Below are 14,658 nucleotides of genomic sequence, written 5' to 3'. Positions count from 1 at the left end.
ACTTTTTACAGAAAAACATCCATGGCCAATCTAGACGCACTTTTCCGCAAAAAAAGCCCCAATCGCCATTTTCACAATCGGGGCTTTTTTGCGGAAAACAAATCTCTGCTGTCTACACTGGCCCTTTTGCACAAAAGTTTTTCGGAAAAAGACTTTTGCCCGAACGGGAGCAGCATAGTATTTCCGCAAAAGCACTGACAATCTTACATGAGATCGTCAGTGCTTTTGTGGAAATTCAAGCAGCCAGTGTAGACAGCTGGCAAGTTTTTCCGCAAAAGCAGATAATTTGCGGAAAAACTTGCCAGTCTAGACACAGCCATGGGGTATATGAGCTCTGGACAAGAAAGAAAGAGGTGTAAGACACAAAGCTCAAAGGTGTAAAACACCAACCAAAAGTTCATGTTTTGTGGCTGAGGAGAGGGCTATCCCTTAAGAATTATTCTCAGCCAAAACCTTTACATAATAAGAGTAGCGGCAGTTATGCAGCTAATCCTCAAAGTGAGCAACAGCGATCAGGAGACCAAACTCCCTCTCTATTGAGACAATAGTTCATTAGAGAGCAGGCCTGCTGTTGGCAGGGGGCAAAGAGGGCAGTTGCCCCAGCATCTGGTGATTCAAAAGGGTTAGCAGCAGTGGTAGTGGCTAGAGCCCCAGGCCCTTTAAATCGCCACTGGAACACCACACAGCGCGCTCCAAACAGCTTTGAGGGTTGGGGGCAGGGCGAGCGCCACACTCTGGGTGGCACAGAGAGCTAGCTTCCCCCAACCGTAGCCTTCCTACCCTGAGGCCTGCTTCTTCTGGGAGCATGGAACCAGTCTGCTTTCCACCCACCTAAGCCCCATTGGCAGGGGCCCGTGCAGGCTGTCAGCTCCCATGGTAGAAAGGCTAAGTACCTTTGGTAAGTTGTAACTGTTTGTATTTTCAATTCCTCATTGTTCCCCAAAAGCCACTTACAAGAAATGAGGCAAACTCTGCTATCAGTCACCCCTCTGTGCAACAGTGTTGTTCAGTTGGTGTAAACGAAAGCAGAATTTTGCTTAATAGGGGCGCAGTTTCCCATTTGTTTCTGCCCCTAATGTTTCTTTTGGGATCTAATCTGAAATATAATGAACCTCAGCCAAAATTCTACTATTGTTTTCTTTTTTTTTTCCAAGTGTAATTTCAAAGTATCTCCATTGCACTCGGTGAAGCTAAGCATATTTTTATTCATTACCTAATGGGACACAGGAGCCAATGAACCTCTGTCATTTGAAAAAAAGCTTTTATTCAGACTCTATAAATGTGCAGCAGTTGTGTATTTAAAATGTTATTTCATGCAGCAATGTGATATTTGCCAGTCTTATTATTAGGCTATGTTTCAAACAATCCTTCTGGAAGTGTTGATTTCCAATGGGAGTTGTAAATGTGCAAGAATGGCAGAGTGAGGTCAAATGTTGGACCACGGCTATTGGACTAGAAGCAGGAATGAATTCAGGGGAGTCCTATGGCTTATATTATGCACAAGGTCGGACAGATGATCACACTGCTTGCCGGAGTTCATTATCTTCAAGCAAATACAGACACAGCAGCATCTTGGCACATTCTTACTCCACATAACTGCTTTTGCTTCTGTGCTCGTCTGGAGTAATATTTCCCCATCATTTGTTCAGTCAAGCTCATTATAAATAACTCTGAATTATTAGCTCTGCTTTCTACTTCATGCCTGCAGCTCCTTCTTGGTAACTTGTACTGACCTCATTGTCCAGGCTACTCTTATGATTAAACTGATTCTTTCAAAATGCAATTTCCTGGCTCTCCCCTCCCCCAACAGACACCCTATGAAATGTGTGTGAAGATACATGTGCAAGGACAGCTGAAGTGCATATTAACAGGACAAACCTGGAAATCTGCAGTCCAGCTTTTATGGACACAGATGCAAGTCTTTCTGGGCATGTCTATACTTATTGGAAGATCAACACTCTGGAGTTTGATGAAGACCCCCAAATCGACCAAATAGACCCCCAGCTCTTGCCAGAGTCCAGTACTCCTCCTTTGTGAGGAGTAAAGGAAGCTGACGGGAGCATTTGTTCCCATCAGCCTCCCGCAGCACGGATGCTGCTAAGGCTCGGCTTAAGGTAAGCTGACTTCAGCTACGCCTTTTGCATAGCTGGAATTGCATACTTTAAGCCAACCTTCCTGGTCTAGTGTAGACCAGACCTCTGAGAGCAGAGTTTGAGGAAGACATGCTGCAAAGTGGGAACCAACGCTCAAACAAATTAAAATCAATGAGCAGTCCCATGGCATCTTAGGGCGTGTCTAGACTACATCCCTCTTTCGACAGAGAGATGTAAATTAGACATTTCTAAATTGCAAACCAAGTCGGGATTTGAATTTCCCATGCTTCATTTGCATAATCGCATCATAGCGCTCTTTCAAAAAAGTGCTATTTCAAAAGTAAAACTGCAGTCTAGATGCGGTTCTTTCGAAAATGGAAGCCTTTTTCGAAAGATCCTGTAAACCTCATTTTGGCTACATCTAGAATGCAAGCCTCTTTTGAAAAAGGCTTTTTCAAAAGATACTTTTGAAAAAGTCTCTTTCAAAAAAGATCATCTAGACTACAACCAGTACTTTCAAAAAAGCAAGCCGCTTTTCTGAAAGAGAGCACCCAAGCAGTCTGGATGCTCTCTTTTGAAAAAGCACAGTTTGCATTACATAGAGCTCTTTTTCGAAAGAGCACTTTCGAAAAAAGGAGTTCTTCCTCATAAAATGAGGTTTTCCGCAGTCAAAAAAACTGCCTCATTCTTTTGATTTACTTTCAAAAGAACACGGCAGCAGTCTAGACACAGGGGAAGGTTTTTAGAAAAAAAGCCATTTTTTTTCGAGAAAACCCTGTAGTCTAGACACACCCTTTTTGAGGTTTACAGGGTCTTTCGAAAAAACCTTCCCTTTTCAAAAGAACTGCATTTAGACTGTGGTTTTACTTTCGAAATTGTGCTTTTCCGAAAAAGCGCCATGACGCAATTATGTAAATGAAGCACGGGAAATTCAAATCCCGGCTTCATTTGCAATTTCAAAGTGCCTAATTTACATCCCTCTGTCGAAAGAAGGATGTAATCTAGAGACAGCCTTAGAGACTAACAAACATATTATATGATGAGCTACTTATCTGATGAAGTGGGTTTTGATAGTGAAAGCTCACGATATAATATATTTGTTAGTTTCTAACATGCCACAGGACTGCTCATTGTTTTTAAAAAAGTACAGACTAACACAGCTACCCCTCAGACGAAAACAATCGTGTGTTTTTTTCCCTATTTCATTAAGTCCAAACAAGTTCTTTGCTTGTGAAAACCAGGTCTTAAAAATACAAAATAAAAACACAAACATCCCCATCGCTTCCACAAAGATAAGTAACAGGACATCACTCAAGTCTAGTAATCATGCACTATCTCTGGCTATGCAGCGCTCCCAGCAAAATGTTCCTGAGGGTAGGGTTTGGAGTTTATTACACCTCAGAGGGATTAATCACCCGATTAAGTGACTTACTAACCCAGTACCTTAATTAATATTCTTGTACTGCAATAATATTTCTAGTCTGGATGGCTGTTCCTGGGTAGCATTTGGTTGCAGTTTTCAACTGGGTCTAAGTTTTGCGTATTTTACACTATTGCAAAATCATCTAGATCCAGGGAAAGGAATAAAACAAGAAAGATGTAGGTCAGTCTACAAAAGAGAAATAGTCTAGTCTACATTTGTGCTTAGCACATTGGGGTCACAGTGGAAACTCTATGCAGTACTAAAATACAAATAATAAAAAGGCAAAGGCCCCATTAAATTTTTTTAAAAAAAGAGGGAAACCAAGTGAGAACATTCTTTGGTTGCCTGATCTAAGATTCTAAGGTTCTTTGGTTGCCTGATCTATGATTGCTTATGAATTTCCAGTTACCACCTTTACGATTTGTAGGTTCTTTTCCCCAGGATCAGGCCCACTGTTAAATTATTCTATAGTTGGGAACCCAGATGTGCACAGATGCAACACTCACATTATACGAAATCTTGTGTATTTGCAAATATAGTTAATTAATCCATTTAGCACTGTCACAAACACCTCAATTTCATAAGATAAATAGAGAATGTACATCTATATTTCCATACCATATACTTGCACCAGTCCTACTAGAACAACCCGAGATGTTAGCCATCTTCTTCATCATCACCTGCACCTTCGCCATCACCATCAGTGGCCATCATTCTGGCCCCTCCCAAGGACTAATCTCCTTCTCTGACCACCCCTTGGCTGGAATGCCACTTATATTATGTGGTACACTGACATTATTGTGTTTGGTGCATATTCAGTAGGAGAAGATTTCTTTTCTCCTTATTTGTATTTCCTCACCTTACTAATGGTGAAGGGTCTTTTTCCAATAAGTCACTAAATCATTGGTTGCAGCATATTATCACGTGTCAATTCATTACCATGGGCCTTTTGTGGCTGTCTATCATTTATTACTTTTGTCCTAGCCAGTTATTCAGTCTGGTCTCAACTGGTTATTTCGGGTTTTTCTAATTAATGATATACCTGATAAGTTTGGGTATGTCTACACTTGCCCCCTAGTTCGAACTAGGGAGGCAAATGAAGCATACTGAAGTTGCAAATCAAGCGCAGGATTTAAATATCTATTTAAGCGCGTCTAGATGTGGTAGTTCGATCGGAAACGCTTCCCTTGCATTAACTGTTACTCCTCATGCAATGAGGATATAAATCCTCGCTTCATTAGCAATTGCGATACGTCTAATTTGCATCCCTTTTCCGAAAAAGGGATGCAATCTAGACGTAGCTATGGATATATAAAGATATAGATTAGTTGTCTATACAAACTACCACCTTTCTAGCGATTAGCAAACAGGTAAAATTCTCCCCTTGGAGTGCCCAAGGCTTGAGTGCTAGATACCCAGAAATTTTAAAGAAAGTTGGTGTTTTGTGGGGTCTTAGTACCCATGTGGTATATTTTGCTATGGCATTATACTAATTCACTAAAAAGCCAGATTTCTTTTGGCTCTTACCCACTGCCTGTGCTTGAAGTGCCTGTAATGATTAGTGAGCACCCAGATTTATTAGACAGAAATAGGGCTCACTCCAAGTAGGCTGAGGTAGGTGGAAAAAACTTGCAAGCTTCTCAGTAGGCCAGTGTGTACTTCAATTACTAGCACAGTCTCTCCCAAACTTGGTACCTACACCCCAGAAAGACTCCATCCATCCATCACTGACACAGGAAATCTCTGGCAAATGCTGAACACTTATATGAGGGTCTGCATGTATTAAACCTCCATTAATTCTAATAGCAGCTCAAAGTGTGCTGCCCCTCACAGGATCAGAGATTCCAACAACAGTAAAACTACACATGAAACTCAACCAAAACATTTTTGCCCAGTTAAAACAAAACAAGCTAATCCATTTTGTAAAACCTGCCTCAAAAATCCTCCCTATCTTTTGGCCCAGAACATCTCAAACCAAAACCTAGTCACAAAGGGCGGCCAAGATGATATGAGCGCCATCATTAACAGAAGGCATTCAAAATGGATTGGCTATGGCTCCCATGTGCTTCAGATGGAAACTGATTCCGCCACCAGGATAGCATTAATGTGGACAGAAGGCAAGGGAAAACAAGGCTGCCCAAAATCAACATGGCGAAGAGCTGTGCAAGTGAATTGATAAACCTGGGGCAAAGCTATTGAAAGATTAGCCAGAAACAGACGGGAGTACAAGAGTTTCATTGCTGCCCTAAACACCACAGGTATAATGGGTACTAAGTAATCCTATTTAAAACATTTTCTAAACCTGCACAAACTTCTGAACTGTGATTACAGGGATATAGTAGCATTTTCCCATCACTGGTTGGGTTTATGGGCCTTTCACATCATAATATGCACGGTTTGTCTTACACATAGAAAGAATATATTAAAACAGCAAATACATGCCCATAGGACAGACATTATGGCTTAATGTGCTCATGGTTGTAATAAAATTTATTTCAAGAGTAATAAAACAAAATTCAGTAAGTAGAATAATGGGCTAATTGTTCTCTAAAATCAAATGTGCTATATTGTATCACCATTTCGTAAAGTCAAAACAATTTATTGTGCCTGGTAGTACCACTCCGGTTAATGGCCAGTTGCCATTTCAATTAAAAATGGTACTTTTCAAGAACTTTATGTAACTCAAACATTCTAATTTGCATTGAGTTAAAACTTAGCATACAAAATATCAGCACTCATAGAAATCCCTATCTAACATTGACTGAATGGGTTAAATCATGTTTGCAATTAATGATCAGTCAATTTTGGGGGGAATAGCAGGGAAGTTGTTTAAATATGGTGAATGAATGATGACATGATATAGTTTTACCTATAGAAAAAGTGCTTCTCAAACGTCACAAGAATTCTCCTTCAGCCACTTTGACATCATGGTAATGAAGTGCAATAGAAACACTTAGGCCAGATCCTCACTAGACCCAGTAGCTCGACTTCAGGCAGAGGTGGGCAAGAGGCAGCTAGTGGTCCGGATGCGGCCCACGAAGCCACTGGATACAGCCTGCAGCCATCTTACTGGCACCCTTGCTACAGAGCAGAAGAAGCCGCTTTAAACAGCGGGCTACTAATTGCTATGCAGTCTGGGCAGGGAGGAGAAACGTTTGCACACTGTGTCCCGTCCCCCAAGCATAATCCCTCAGCTCCCATTGGCCAGTTTCCAGCCAACAGGAGATGAAAAATTTTGCTGATGGCAGGGGCAGTGAATGAAGCCTCCTCACTCCCCCTTTACTCAGTCCCTGTGCTAGAGCAAAGCCACATAGAGCAGCCCGCCTAGCACACAAACAGGAAGCCTGTTTCAGGTTCCCACACAGCTGCTGACTGGGAGCAACCTAGGTAAGTGTCTCCCAGCCAGAGCCTGCCTCTGGCACCCTACCCCTTCTTCCCTCCCCCAGCTACCTGCCCCAGATCATGACCCAAACCTTCTGTATCCCCTCTCCCTACCCCCTCCAGGTCACAACTCCCTCCCAGACCCTTCACCCCCTCTAACAACCCTCCCCCGGACCAGAATCCTTTCCTCTTACATCCCTCCCATATGTGTCAGAATCCTCTCCTGCACCCTTAACCCCTCCTGGATCCTGCACCCCAAGCCCCAGATCATAACCTCCTCCTTCACCCAAGCTCCCTTCTACACCCCACTGACTGCCCCAGACTCCACATCCCTTCCACAGAAGTGCAGCCCTTGACTGCTTATCAAAATCTTGGAGTAGCCTCCCATTAAAAATTATTGTTCACCCCTGACTTAAGGTACGCTAACACTCCCATCAGATCTCCTTTTCTGTGGAGTAAGGGTGAGTACCAGACACTGGCAGGGGCTCCCTCTGAGTTTGATTTAGCGAGTCTTAAATAGATTCGCTAAAACAAACAACAGAAGATTGATTGTGACAGAGGCAATCTTCCTTTTAGTGTAGAGAAGGCCTTAGGTATTATAAGAGAGAAGAGTATGGAGCAAGGGAATTGAAGGATCAAGCAAATGAAGGATCAAATCCTACATCCCTTATACATGCAAAGCTTTCAGAGTTAATGGAAGTTTGAGTGCATAGGCATACACAATCAAGTACTAATTGTATCCTTCAGATCATATATGCATAAAGCAACTGAGTAGCCTAAATCACATTGGCGACTAAAAAATTTACCCAAAATATAAAAATGAAAAATAGCTGAAGTTAAATAAAGTCCTTTCGTGTTTCAAAGAACGAAAGCTAACCATTAATGCTGCTATTCACCACCGTATGATTAGGATCAGAAATTTGTCATAAACTACAGTAGAGATCTGATTTTTTTTCATACACTAATGATTCTCAACCTTACCATATTACAACAGAAGACTTTTTGGAAACTCCCTCTTATCTAGCCATGAGGAAATAGTGATCGTGAGTCATGACCCCCTGGAGCGTATGCAAGACTTTCTGGAGGGATCACGATGCCTGCACCTACAGACATATGGTACTGGGAGAAAGGAGGTTTCTGAATCTAGCATGAGGACAATTTCCTGAAGAGTGGCTGCAAAGGGAATCTCAGTCAAGGAAGATGATTATGCTGCACTTTAGTAAAGGAAATCTATCTATTCTTTTGTACTCCTCTTTCATGCATCGCTCTTAATGGAGTGAGAAATTGGCAGTCAGTGTCTTCAACATTAATTAACAATCAATAATGTTGCCTCACTAGAGACTTCCTAAAAGGAGGAAAGGTCATGTAGTTATCAAGGAAATCACTTGACCTCTTACCAGTACATTGGGGTGACTGCATGGCTTGCTGCCATATTAATCCTAAGACTCTCCAATTAATTCACCACTGCCTCAGATCAAATATAAATTAGTTTCTTTAATTGCCTTATATGAATGCATAGCTGAAATGTTTGACTTGCCCAGAACTAATATTCTGTCAAAGATATTTTGCAGCCAGATAGCTTAATTGGATATTTAACTGCAGGCTTTGTTCTTTAATATTTCAAGTTTTATTCCTTAATGTTTGCTAAATTATGTATTCTGAACATGTTCTTTGTCTGTCTTTAAGCTCATGTTCTGTTTTTTCTTAGAAAACAAACATGTTTTATTGACTTCCAGCTCCCTGACATTTATGACATGATTCCCCACACCCCGCATACAGAAGACAGCATGATAGGCAGGTCCCTTCAGAATAGGAAATATACAGAAAACTGTATTCTTGAAACAGTTTTGCACCTCTACAGGGGACTGTTAATGTGAACTGGAAATATTTAACATACCTTAAAGAGGTCCCAAAAGACAACAGTGTCTCTGCTACTGACGAGATAGGGGGTAAGTCCATGTCATTAGCCACACATTTAATGGACAGTGCTCAGTTCAGCTCTGCCATAGCTCACTGCAGACCAATACATACAAGCTGCAGTAAGGGAATCCACTGATACCCATGTCATTCTCCTGAAAAAGATGCATATTAGGGGCCATTAGGCTGCTGCAGAGCTTGGATGATAGCATCCTTTCCCTTCCCTGCCCCTGGCATAAATACCCAGTATATAGCTTTGTATCCTGGCGGAGGCCTAGAATGAAGAATTCAGGCTTAAGGCAAAATATGGAGGAAAAAGCATTAGCAGCCCTAAGTTTTTTCACAAGGATGGAGAAGTGCAGACTCCCTCTAGCAGGCCCAGCGAGTGCAGTTTATTTGGTGAATTATTGCTCCATTGCAGCCATTGAAACTACATCTCTAATAGAGTGCCAAACCCAAGTTCAATGGCCTGTGTTATAGTCACAGGCTGAGGCAGAAGCCTATCCTCACTGTCTTTATTCTTAGAGATTCTCTATCACATCCTTCGCATTCCTTTAATGAACTTTTTAGTATTGTTGTGTAATGATCAGGGTATGAGACAAGAAAGAACATATACCCAAAATTTATATCCCATAGCATATGGCAAATTGGATGAAGCGCACACTGAACTGAATAAATTACATAGAATGGGATGTTTCTGATTGTATCAGCAGCCTTCTCCTTGGGCATCTGTTCTCTTTGAAGCTGCAGGACTACTGCTGAAATCGTCTCACTACAGCTGATTAGCATGCTAGAGGTGATCCCCATTGTGTAACTGATTAGAGATTTGTTTGCTAATAATTTTTCAACATCGGTTACACAGTCAGACGCTACTGATTTTCAAAAGTATCTAACCACACAATACTCAGAACTCGTTTCAACAAAGCTATTATTTGCATGAAACACAAAGATCAAAATAATGATGGAAGAAGCATGGGAAACCCACACCTGTTTACCTTATAGCCACTTGGAGCCCAGTTCTGACTTCTCCCCAGTAAGAGCAGTGAGTCCGGTGGCGTTATTCTCAATGACATGGGTAACTAGCATTGAAGTTCTCCTTAGGAACATTTTACCTAATTATGAACCCATTTGAGTCTGGTAGATTTAGAAGCACAATCCATTGAAGAATTGTTCTGTATCTGCTCATATCCCAAGTTACTGCCTGCTATAACCAACCCCCAAATTCACGACAGGCTGGCTACCGCATTGTTGTTTCCCACTGTAAGGTTGGGGGGGGGGGTTATTTTGTTTGTTAGCTGTTTTTTAAACCATCTCTAGTTCAAATCTTTGGCTACATTATACAGATTGAATCAGACTGTATCCTGGGAAATGAACACAGCTTATATTGACTTCACTAGGATTTAGATCATGGGTATCTGACTGAGTTCACACCTACACTACAGACACTACGGCATCGTAGCTATGCCAATGTGCCCCCATAGCATAGATGCAACTACCAATTTTATCTTTGTAGCAACTATACAGCCCTGAACAAGCTTTAATTAGAGTGACAAAAATTCTTCCACTGATCTAGCCACACGTAGGGGCATTAGGAGGACAGAGCTCCAAGGCTTGGAATGTGAATTTTTCCTGAGTGCCATACCTATGTTACCTAATCTAGACCAGGCCTGCAAACAGAAGTCAGCCCAGACTAATATAAACAATTCTAATCTCTTTTACATAATTTAGTGCCACCTCGTGCTAGTAATTTGCACATAACTTCTCTTTGCTGTGCGCGCTCCTGTTATAGGGTGCTTTAATAAAAGATAACCGGCCTGTGATAGATCACTCAAAAAGAAACTATATAAATAGAACAGGAGAGATAATGAGTGTGGTTCAGTATCTAATTGGACCCTTTTCAGCTAATCAAAGGGGAGCAGCCCTTTGAATCAGTTATGATCAGCACTGTATAATCACCACCTAGAGATATCAAAGCCGATGATGTTGTCTAGAATAGATGGTGAATGACACACAAAAGTGTATAATAGCCAATCTGCTTCCATTTCAATTGTTAATGAATAATTAATAGAGCACTTGATGAAATGGACTTGTTTATTTTCATAATTTCCATACTGTCAAACCCTCTGTATCAACCTAAAAAAAAAAAAGGGAGGAGGAAGAAAGGCAATTTGGTTGAAAGCCTGCATTATTAATATTCCAGATCATCCATTTTAAAGAAGCAGTTTGCAAATCAAACACAGTCAGTGTGTCATTTTGCATATCATCTATATTTTAATATGACAAACAGCATCCAATTTCAATTACAAGCATGGGAATCCAAAATCAGCTCTCGAATGGAAATTGGCTAGATGATGAACAAAACTGTTCTAATCATTAATATAGCACTACATAGAACTGCAAGGTGGTATCATCACTCAAAGAAACTCATTCTTTCAATCCACAAAATATCAAAGGAAAGTGGTTGTTTCACTAACAGTATGATTATCCATTCTATCAGTTTTACATCCAGTGAACAGTGGACTGACAAATCAAATCTATAGTTTATAATTTAAAAAAAAATGTTTTGGTTTTATTACTCCTCAAGTGGGAAAAAGGTATTGTAGCATCATGATAAGAAGATCAAACTAACATGAATGCCTAGGTCACCAAACATTTACTTGTATTTAAATGTATTATGTAAAATTCAAAGGCAAATGATGCTGTGTTTTTGTATAAATTGGATTTATAGTACTAACCTCTGCTCATCTAGAGATGCAGTGATTGAATGGCTGTAATTCTGACTAGCACAAAATCCCTAGACAGGTTAATACAGACCTGAATAAAAAAGAAAAAAAGTCTTTATTGAGATAGAGTTAGGTTTTAAATATATGTCATTAAATAATGGAGGAAGAAATCTTACCAGTTTAATGTTCTTCATTGTTTTAAATTAAAATTGAAGTATTTTAAAATTAAAGCTAAACTAAGAACACGTTTAAAAATGTTATTCCATGGAAATGCAGAGTTACGGTGCTCCAAACAGTCTTACCTCTTCCCCCACATCCCAGCTGATCCCCAAAATATCAGGTGAAAAGTTGTGTTTCACAGTTATCTATCACGATCGGACACCATCTCTTAAGATACAGCAGAGTTTAATTCACTCTGAGGATGCCCATATTCAGACTGGACACAGTCCAAGGCCCTGACCACTCCATAACATGGGGCCACACCCATACAGTACTCCCATAGTGGCATGGCTGGTACAGAAGGCCCCTCCTTCCACCCTCTGATAAAAGCAGGGGCAGCATCATGGGCTCCCATCTCCTCAGCAGGAATCCCCTCCTCTCAGAGCAACAGGGGTGACAACATGAATTCCTTCTCCCCTACAAGAAGGCAGTACTGCACTCCTCTCTGACATCCCACAGTCCTCTACTGGCTGTGCTCTTCCCAAGCAGCAAGCCTTGGGAGTTAAGCCCAACTGGAGATGAATGTGAACATATCCCTCTCACAGCTCTCTGTAGACTCCAGCACAGCAGTGGGCAAAACGGCCTTCACAGGCCAGATCTGGCCTGCCAAGTGGGTTGATCCAGCCCTCGGAAGCCCTGCCGCTCCCCCGCCCCCAGGCCAATTAGGGCCTGGGAGCAGGGAAAGCGCATGAAGTTTCCTCCGCCCGGGCAGGAGCACTTAGCACTTTGAAGTGCTGCGCGCTCCTGGAAGGGCTGGAAGAGACTTCTCGTCCTGCCAGGGGCATGGGTGCTTAATGGGAAGGGAGGGCAAAGGGGATCTCCCCGCCCCCCAGACCAATCATGCTCTGTGGGTGGAGAAGCCCAGAAGCATCCTGGCCCCACCCTTTCTGTTTTAGGCCCCGCCTCTTTTGGGGAAGCCCAGGGCCACTTCAAACATTTTTAAAGTGGCCCCTGGCCAAAAATTATTGCCCACCCCTGCTCTAGCAGAAGCTGCTGTATTGATTACAGTCAGGTCACATTTCCAAATTTCTCTTTGAAACCATGGGAACTAGGAACATAAACAGCTGAAATCCTGAGGCAGTCACATGACTCCAGAAGCTGAGACACTAGGCCTTCATCTGGCCCTGGGAATGCCCATTTCCAAGTATGAAGTGTTACAAATTGGTAAGTGAAAAGCGCAATGAAGTCAAGGATAAATGCATGATAAAATGGATTTTGTTCATTTGATTTGGAATACAACTTAGTGTCAATATTTATGATGCTTTGTAGTATACCAGCCCCCTAGTAAGAGACCTCAGTAGAGGGCTCTGCAGTTAAAATTTAACTCAGAGCTTGTAAAAAAAAATGCAATGTGGTATGTGTAGTAGTGCAGTGGTTCTTCACCTCTGATCTTTGGACCCTGCTGGAAGTTCATCGAATATGCCTAAGATTTCCAAAGGGGTCTGGCACCTCCACTGCAATTTTTAGGGGCCCACAAATGAAGAAAAGGTGGACAATTACTATAATAGGGAACTGTGCTCTAGCAAAGACATGATGAAGTCTCACAAGCATTTCAGAGCTAAGCAGAGGATTCCTCCTCTACTGTTCCAAAAACAAACAAAAACATACTTACAAAATATATCAGGAAACAGGCTGGATTTTACCCAGAAAAATATGTTCCTGGGACGTCAGTATGTCTCCCAGAAAGCTGTTAGTGCACTTATGCACCTGTTTAACGAAGACTAGCAGGGATCATTCCCATTTGCACCACCTACTAATGCTGTAACACTGCCCAGGCTACAAGGTCAGAATTCAAACGCGGCCCTCACTACGAAAGAAAAGGGAGAGATGGAAACCTAAGCAGCAAAACTGAGAATCTCTCTAAGGGTGGGACTAGACTACAGGATTTTTTCGAAAAAAGTGGTCTTTTTTTGAAAAAACTTCCCCTGCATCTAGACTGCTGCCGCGTTCTTTCAAAAGTAAATCGAAAGAACCCAGCAGTGTTTTTGACCGCAGAAAACCTTATTTTAATACAACGAACAACTTCTTTTTCAAACGTTCTCTTTCGAAAAAAGGCACGATGGAATGCAAACTGTGCTTTTTTGAAAAAGAGCATCCAGACTGCCTGGATGCTCTCTTTCAAAAAAGCGGCTTGCTTTTTTGAAAGTACTGGTTGTAGTCTAAATGCTCTTTTTTAAAAGAGGCTTTTTCGAAAGTATGCCTTATTTCATAGAGGGATAAGGGATCTTTTGGAAAAGGCTTTATTTTCCGCAAGATCCGTGTCTAGACTGGTGCTTTTTTCCGGCAAAGCTCTGTGCCAAAAAAAAGTGGCAGCCATTTTTATGCTAATGAAGCGGGGGAGATTTAAATCCCCGCTTTATTAGCAATTGTGATAAGTCTAATTTACATCCCTTTTACGAAAAAGGGATGTAATCTAGATGTAGCCATGCTGTACTTCTAGACGTAGCCATGCTGCAGTAGCTCCTGCGGGGTATGGTCAGGGCTCCATTGTGCTGGACATTATCTGTACTGTACTGTGTGCTAGCCTCTCCTGCCTGCATCGCCTCCCGTCTATGGTATAGTGCCAAATGCAGAATTCCCATCTCAGCTCGCTGCTCGGTAGGTTTCACTCTTGGCATGTCATTTAACCAGCTTTGGACTTAATGGCCACTGACCAATGTGACATGGCATAAGAATAAAGGCAACTGCACATGCAATCTGGCAAACGAGCCATTGCCTGCGGGCGCAAGTTACCAAGCTGGCACTTTGTAAACAGAAAACACAAGACATACAAATAAATCATTTGGGCAACCCTAAGATCCTTGCCCAGACAAGACTTGCCTGGTTCAAAACATCATGATTTAGCCCTTGGCTTGCCTGGTCTTTAGGCAGAAAGAACATGGAAACGCTCTTTGGGGAGCTA

The sequence above is a fragment of the Pelodiscus sinensis genome, chromosome 15 (assembly GCF_052426305.1).
Source record: "Pelodiscus sinensis isolate ZL-2025 chromosome 15, ASM5242630v1, whole genome shotgun sequence".
Classification (NCBI taxonomy): Eukaryota; Metazoa; Chordata; order Testudines; family Trionychidae; genus Pelodiscus; species Pelodiscus sinensis.
Note: the sequence above shows the minus strand (reverse complement) of the source record.